At 37.5% G+C, this 8986-nt stretch overlaps 1 long non-coding RNA gene across 1 annotated transcript; it reads left to right on the forward strand.

Moving 5' to 3' along the window:
- The first annotated feature begins 2839 nt into the window (after positions 1-2839).
- Positions 2840-4779, forward strand: LOC110905521. The gene is made up of 2 exons (XR_002573194.2): positions 2840-3019; positions 4595-4779. It is a non-coding gene; the product is annotated as an uncharacterized LOC110905521 (long non-coding RNA).
- The last annotated feature ends 4207 nt before the right edge of the window (positions 4780-8986 follow it).

Below are 8986 nucleotides of genomic sequence, written 5' to 3' on the forward strand. Positions count from 1 at the left end.
AAATAATCGTTACCTTTCTTAGCCAGCCACTCCTTAAAGTCAGGGCATTCCTTCTGCATGTGTCCTGTCTTTTAACAGAACTTGCAGCGGATACTGCCTAAGGATTTCTTAGAGCTGGAAGGTGCACTTGTATTAGAATTAGGATTAGGCCTTTGGACTTTTGAAGCATCCTTCCTCTGATAATTGTTCTTCCTTTTCTTAGAATTGGAGGTAGTGAAGTTTGCAACATCAGTATGGCGATCCATCCTCATACGCTCTTCCTCCTGCACATAGCGACCAGTTCACTCATCGTCCATTTGTCCTTCTGAGTGTTGTAATTGATCTTGAATGCTTCAAAGGACGAAGGAAGCGAAGTAATGATGAAATGAACAAGGAAACCATCACTGATTTCCATTTCTAGCCCCTTCAGCTTATTGGCCATGTCATTCATCATCATGATGTGCTCGCGAATGCCGCTCCTCCCATCATACTTAGTTGTCACCAGCTTGAGAATAAGGGTACTAGCGTGTGCTTTAGACGTCCTCTTGAACTGCGCCTCCACAGAAGCCAAGTAGGTTTTAGCATCTTCAGAATCAGGAATAGCTCCCCTGATAGCGTTGCTTATGGACTGCTTCATAAACATGAGACACATGCGGTTACACCTAGTCCACTTTTCATGAAGTATCTGCTCAGCAGCAATACTCTGAGTGGTAAGGTCCGCTGGCTTATTCTCCCTAAGAGCGTAATCAAAATCCAGCAGGCCAAGCGTAAGCATGAGAGCATCCTTCCATGCAGCAAAGTTATCACCAGTCAAAGATGGAATTCCCTGATTGGGTTGGAAATAAGATGAGCAAGTTATGATACTAAGGAAGAAGTCCTAATGTGATCTAAGGGCACGTTAAACTAAGGCAGGCATAAATAATGACCATTTTACATAATGAAGCTGTGATATTGTCTATTACTAACATCAAAATAATAGACTTAGCTAAAATGAAGACAAAACAGCTTTGGCCAGAAGTGTAATCATCTAAGCATATGTGCAAAGTGGTTGTAACAAATCAGCTTTGGCCAGAAATTGAAACAATCACTTTAGTTATGCACTTGTTAAGTATGCCATCTATGAAAGAATTAAATCAGCTTTGGCCAGATATTAAAACATTCATGCTTATGATGTACACTTAACATAGCTTTCATAATACTTGAATGATAAGTAGATGTATCAAGTCAGCTTTGGCCAGAAATGATATATCAGGAGCTCATTCAAGTTAAACTATTTTGGTTTTGCAAAACATTATCTGATTCTGATTAATTAACTAAATAATTACAAAACCAATTATTTAAACAGCCTAAAATAATGAAGTTTCGAGTCAGGTCTCGACTGAGTTATGAGATCTCGAGTCATGATGAGGTCTCGAGTCGCAACCACGGTCTCGAGTTATGACGTTATGGTCTCGAGTCGCAACCTTTGTCTCGAGTGATGACGTTATGGTCTCGAGTCGAGACCTTTAAAGCCTTATGATTTCGAGTCAAGACCTTATGGTCTCAACTCGAGATCTGTTGGTCTCGAGTTGTGAAGATTTTAATGACCTGATGATTTCGAGTCGAGACCCTATGGTCTCGAGTCGAGACCCTATGGTCTCGAGTCGTAATCTGATGATCTCGAAGCTTCCTGTCAACAGCTGTTAATTGAGATAACGTAACTGAAAATTCGAAATCTAAGGGATTATGAGATATTATTTCCTGTTTAAGATGATCTAATTTTATCAACATATTTCGAAAATTGTAACCTTTTATCTTTTAACAGTCTTCTAAAATCTTTAGAGGACAAAAAAAAGATCAAAACCAGGAAAAACACTTAATAATCCGAATCATATTCCAAAACATAATAGAATTTTCGAATTTTCACAAGAACATGATGAACCCTAAAAACATAAAACATAAATTCTGGAACCCGAAACCTGAATTTTAATAATTTTTCTAAACAGACTTCGGCTAAAACATAAACCAGTTAATTTCGAATGAACATATGATTAATCTTTTATCCGAAAACATTGATCTCGAGTGGACATGACCGACTCGAAACCGGCTGTTAGATTCATAAGGTTTCAAAAATTCCGTTTTCCAAGTTTCAATCCCAGAATTATGGATACGAAAACAGAATTGACTAATCAACATATGCTCTGATACCACATGTTGGTTCAGTTCTGTTTGTTCATGAAGAAAAAACAATGAAACATACCTGTTATAGCAGACAGTGCGTTGGAGAATCCAGTAATGGAGTTCGACATGCTTGTCATCGTGATCTGGTTCCTCCTTAGGGTGCTGACTAATGATGGGGACTTAGAAAACCGAAAAGGGATATCGGCTAGGAGAGAAGGTCGAATAATTGATGTTATGGCTAATGGGGTGTGTGTAATTGTGTAACTGAGTAACCCTTTAACCTCCACATAACTCTCCTTATATAAGCACCCATGAGGAAACCTAATTAGTTAATAAGGGTAATATGGTCCATCAACAATTACCAACTAATTATTTAATAGGTTCTAATATATTTTGATCTCTATAATGTAAATGATTATGATGGCTATAGATTAAATAGTAATACGTAATATATTTAATCTTACAGTAAGAAGATAGAAAACATTTAAAACAGGTCAAATGAGAGGAGTGAATAAATAGTCTTAGTTTTTTCTTCAACAGTAGGTTCTTTTTATTTTTATTTGAAAACTGATGATTTAACTTATAGTTTTCATATATTTCTAGTAAAACTCACTTTCTTAACCTCTGAAAGCTGGTTTTTGCTAAAAACAGTTCCATACCACACATCCAAACAGTCTTTGTTGAGCGGTGATATTGGGTGTAGTTGCATCCAAACAATCAAATGCTGAGAAGAAAGTGGCTGATAAGAAGAGGAAGAGTTTGGAGGTTTGCCGGTGTTTGCAGCGTCTGCATGAGCGGTGATATTGGGTGTAGTTGCATACTTCCGCCATCAAAAAGTCTGGAGTGGTCTACAAGGAGCATCGTAACTGTTGAGGACCAGGTATTTTGTTTGGTTTACTAGAAGGGCATCTGTTTATTATCAAAATTTAATAGAATGCGTAGTTTTTGTCAATGCTATAACCACCAAAATACGGTTATTTTGTTTGGTTTACTAGAAAGGCATCTGTTTATCATCTAAGTTTAATAGAATGCAAAGCTTTTGTAACTGTCGTAACCACCAAAATACTGTTATTTTGTTTGGTTTACCAAAAGGGTTTGGAGTTCAAATGACATAGCCATTGGAGTTAAAGTGTTGTTCCCCTTGAGGTTATGGGTTTGAGCCCGTCTAATGATTTCAAGCTATTTAATTTGATTAGGACCGGGTGATTTCAAAATGAGATATTTACCATTTCTATGACACCAGAAAACAAAATGGTTCTGAGTTTTGTGTGTCCTATCTTTCCCATGCAATTGAAAAACAAGCAAACTAGTAAGAACACTACAACGGTGAAACAACATGTGAACCTACTACTGAAACATCTTTTCTATCTTAACTTTAGAAAATCAAAATGTTAAATTATTATAAAGATGATTTGTTTTATATAGAGAAGATGAATATTATTTAACCTCACTTTCGTAGGATTAGGTTCAAACGTGAACAAAATCCCAAGAGTGAACTGCGTAAACTGATCTGGGCCCTTGATTTTTATGATCTTGAGATTAAAGTGAGTGGCATGATGGTAATTATTTAGTTAATTTTTTCATTTAATTAAATACAAAAAGGGTATATGTGTAATTTGAATCTTAAATTGATTGCATAAATCTCTCACAAATCAAGTAATCAATTATCCTCTTAAATTGATTGCATAAATCTCTCACAAATCAAACCAAGGATTAGGAAAGATGTAACTTAATTCAATTATTAAAATAATTATTTGTTTAAATGCGATGTACACATGTGTATTCTGATTTTGCCCTCTTTTTAATGCGATGTACACATGTGTATATCGTCTGTTTTTGTGATATCTCAGAATTTTTTTTATTGAATGTTGATGTACACCTGTGAATTACTGTACACATATGTACGATGCTGAGTACACATGTGTACTATTCTATTTATATCCAAGTACACATGTGTATACCGTTGAAATATGAAGGTTACGTGGATCTTAAAAATCAAAATTTGAATTCTGGTGATGAAATCTGAAATAAAATTAAAATTGAAATCTGGTGATTTGTCGTTTGTTTTGATAATTATCTTATTAATAAAAAAACATAATGTGGATAATGAATTTAAATTAGGAAAGATGTAACTTAATTCAATTATTAAAATAATGATTTAAATATATTTTTTTATATAATTACAATCCTACCCTTAACAACTAAAAAGGAAATCAAGGGTCCATATATGTTCACGCAGTTCACTCTTGGGAGGTTGTTCACGCTGGAACCCTACCCCACTTTCGTATGTGTTTATCTCGAGGTGTCGATTCTTGACATGAATGTTGAAACAAGACATAAATTAAGCAGATGTTGGGATGCCATTCATGATGGGTCGTGTTCGGATTTACCTCTTTAATTCTACAGGTCGTACTTGAATAATTTGTTTAACTAATAATGTAATCTTATTTTGTAGGATTATTTTTACTAATTGTTTGAAGACCCGAGATTTATGGAACGATTCTACCAAAGCTATGGATAAGAAGGAATCAAGAAAAGGCAACAAAAATGACACGGACGAGGAAGGAGAATGATGTATTTTGTATTGAATTTAGGGGTTTCAAAACTTTAACTTAATCAAACAAAATACTTTTGTTGTAATTTAATGTTTAAAACCTGGTGTTGTTTGAAAAATTGTTTGAATTATTGTTTGCCTATGAAAAACTAAAAGAAACAGCAGGTTACAGTAATTTGCAAAAACTGGGATTAAGCAAGGAAAAAAAGTATTTATTGGTTTTTTTACTTTTAGCGGCGACATTTGTGGTCGCTAATGATATTTGCTGACGTGTCATGGATAGCTTTAGCGACTACAAAAGTTGTCACTTAAAACAAAAGTCGTCGCTAAAAGTTAGAAGCATTAGCGGCGACATATACTAATAGCGGCGACATGACAAGTATTAGCGGCGACAAAAGTTGCTGCTATTGCGAGAATTCTTTGTAGTGATTAAACTTATATTACATATGTATGTAGCGAATAAGAGGAGGGACACGACGGTTGATAGATACTAGTTTAAATGGCAGTTATTCCCGCCAAGTTTAACCACCGTATCAACCGCCATCACTTGATGTATATATTAACAATTGTCAGCAACTATTTCCGGTACCAAGATATTGTATAATATCCCCCTTCAATTTTATATTCATTTGGTTTTGAGTGTGTGTGTTCATTATCATTCATCTGATCAAAGTTTAACATGGATTCTACTTCCAAGTCTTGTGAATCTGATCCTGATGTTCATATGAGAAGTGTTAATCTTCAATCAACACATAAAGAGAGACGGTGGAATTCAATCAACACCAACATTAATACCCTGTGAACATTGTTCAAATGAGAAGATAGAAAGACGGAGGAAAGAATCATTTCATAAGCGGTGTTATTACTGTAATGAACCCGGTCATCAAATCATCTCGTGCAAGACGAAAGAAAACGATGAAGCAACCCAGTTACTACGTCAAGCCATCAACACCGGAATCCAGAGACAAGAGGCCGACGATGGTTTCAGACAAAAATTAATCGTTACTGGTACGATAGTGGGTTTATGGTCAGAAATATGGTATGTAAGTACTAATTTTAAACATCATTATGCGGGAAATCTGGATGTTTTTAAATGAATAAAACACATGTTTGGAGTAGAGACCAAAACCGGTGAAAACAATTTCCTGTTCGTAAGGCGCATTGGGCCGTAGACGTTAAGTCTGGGAATGAATCATTTCGAATTCAAAGTGTGTTTTATACTCATGAATTAGATCGAGATATTTTAAGTTTGGATCAACTTGTGACACAAGGTTATACTGTAAAGTTTAGTGGAGAAAGATGTAGAATTTATCTGATGTTCAGTTTTCCCATTTCGAATACAAAGAATGAGAACACTGGTTTAACTAAAGAAGATGAATTAGGAATAAAAGAAAGGCAAATGATAATCAATCTCGGTTCAGATTATGATGAGTACAAAATAGATTATTTAAATTCTTATTTTGAAAATCTGAATTTGTCTTCTCAAGAACCGGATTGGAATGTTATGATCCTACAAGCTATGGAATTTCATGAGTTTCAAGATTGTAAAGCCTTGCTAGACATGTTAGAAGATGGAGAATATGTTTGTAAATAAAAGTATGATCTGGAGGTTAAATTTGAAGAGATGTTAGAGTGGTTCATAAAAACTAAATTAGGAATCTCTACGAGACCGATTCCGGCATATTCGGGTGATAAAAGGAAGATAAGTCTGATCGAGTTATATGTGGTGGTGAAACGAGAAGGAGGGCACAAGAATGTTACGTCTAACAACCTATGGGCAGTAGTAGCAAAGGACATGGGGTACGATTACAATGATGGTGAATTAATGAGAATAATGTATGCAATGTACCTAGATGTTCTTGTGTATTATTACAAATTCAAATTGTAGGTCCCGATACGGATCGCCGGACAACGATGATTTCTTGTTTCGGGTGCCGAAACGAGTGCGGAATCCCCGTTATGACACAAACCGAGCTAGATATAAATACAACACAAAGATTCAACATTTAACAGTTGTGTATTGATTCAACAGAGTTTCGTTACAGAAAGATATTACAATAAAAACACCAATGAAACTCTCTGTTCTCTCTCTCTCTCTCTCTCTCTCTCTCTCTCTTTCTCTCGTGTGTGTGTTTGTTCTCTGTGTTCTGTGTCCTTATATCTGCTGCTTATATAGGAACAGGTCGACGAAAGATCATGTCCGACGAAACATCTCGACGAAAGACTACAGCAGCCGACGAAACACATTATCAGCCGACGAAAGACTCACCATTTAGGACCATAGAGGTTTTTCATCACTATCACATCATGACGAAACATGTGTTTCATCAATGGATTTTCGTCATGTATTAGATGGCAGTTTTTCGTCACAGCATATGCTTGGGTTCTTCTGGAGTGGGTGTGCAACAAATAAAATATGCATACTAAAACACACGTCCACAACTGATAATTCAGCAACATTAATTGGTTCACAACTATTAAATTCACGTGGACATGTAGTTTTCACATGAAAAAGTCATCTCATGACATCATCATGGTGATCACATGGTGATGTGGCGTCGGGAGAGTTCGCGGCTCTTCATGCTTCGCGTGTCAAACTCTGGGGCGCACAACGGAAGAATGTCGTTACATCGGGCTTGAGCCGAACCTAACCGAGTCGAACCGAACCGAGTCGCATCCACATAAAGTGTGCCAACAAACTCTCCCTTGGACGCTACTCGTGATGTTTCATTCTACACATTATCGGATCTCTAAAAGGTCTTCACGTGTCACAATCAGGGAGTGTATCAACAAACTCCCCCTTGAATGATGCTCGTGAATCTTTTAATCTTCAATACTTTTGGTGTTGATGAGTGATCAGCGGCAATTCGATCATCTTGATCCTTTGATTGCATCAATGTTGTGTCTTCACTTTACGGCTTGTCATCTGACACGTTCTCTTCACCTTTAGCTGGTTCGAATGCAACATCTACACACGCAACATAGCTAAAAACGTAATGAGAACAACTGCTTGGAATATAGACAAATTAAACAAATGACACATATGAGATCAACTCTCAATCAAACACCGACCGACAACAGTTTGAAAGTTTAAAAATTGATCAATTTTAATCCTTTAACTTTCAAATCTTGTTAACTTCGAACGTTTATGAAGGTGCAATTGTTTTCCGGCTTACGATCAGGATTTTGGGTAGGATAGACTCGAGTTCCAACATCGGTCAATCAAAACAGGTTTCTTTCTCTGGTTTTCCTGCCCTGGCTTTAGTAGTACTAATGTTTAGCATTTTTAAGCCTCGTATGTACCTGTTTTATTAATAAATACCACACCAAACAATACCAAACATCCTAGATTACCAAGTTTAGCATCCAAACTATCAAGTTAAAGATAAAAAACAAAAGCAGAAAAATAAAAATAAGTTAGGAAAAGTAAATTGTTCAACACTTCGGCACGCAGGCCGGAAATTGTTCGATAGAAAGGGATTTTAACCTGTAGGATCACCAACCATCCGCTCCTACTCCTGCTCCACCTGCCTAGTCCATGTCTTCATCACTATCATCACCTCCTCCCCCATGCCCTGCCATATACTCCTGGATGCTTCCGATGTCATCTTAGATATCGGAGATATTTCTTCAATAGCTCTCACCCGGTGGTATGTGTTGTTGGCGAGGTTGTAGGTGTTCCTGGTGCACATAAGGTTTTCCTGCAAAAGATCATGTAAACTCTGAAAGTTAGGAAAACCACCTCCTTGTGAGGAGGACTGGCCCGGTTCACCGAGGGTTGGTACTGGTATTGGGGAGGTGGAGCGTGAAGGACTAGCGCCTCTTGCGGGTTCCATGCATGACCTTGCATCCTCTGAAAGCTTTCCGACCCGTCTTCCGCCTCATAGATGAGGTTCATGGAGCGACAAATGTGTACATCGACCCGTCCTGACCATGGGCTCCTTTCAAAAGACCTAGGTATGCGCGTGAAGTGCTTGAAGAGGCAGTACACCCATCCCCCATATAAAATAGGGGTTGGTGCATGAGCAAGCCGGTTCAGATGCATGTTCCGGAGTAGGAGGAATGGAACTTCGAGGGGTCTTCGGGTGTGAATGCAGTGGAGGACTACCAAATCTCTCAACCCAACAACGCCGCTAATGTGATGTCTCTGACTAAGAGAGTATGCAAGGAGCCTATGAATGTAGCGATAGAGCGGATCCCTTAGCTTAGTGCTCTTAGTACTGCTCGGATTGTAGAATCCTTCCCCAATCTGAGCCCATGCGGCTTGGCGTGCGTTTTCTTCCAACTCTCGCA

This window comes from Helianthus annuus, chromosome 14 (assembly GCF_002127325.2).
Source record: "Helianthus annuus cultivar XRQ/B chromosome 14, HanXRQr2.0-SUNRISE, whole genome shotgun sequence".
Classification (NCBI taxonomy): domain Eukaryota; kingdom Viridiplantae; phylum Streptophyta; class Magnoliopsida; order Asterales; family Asteraceae; genus Helianthus; species Helianthus annuus.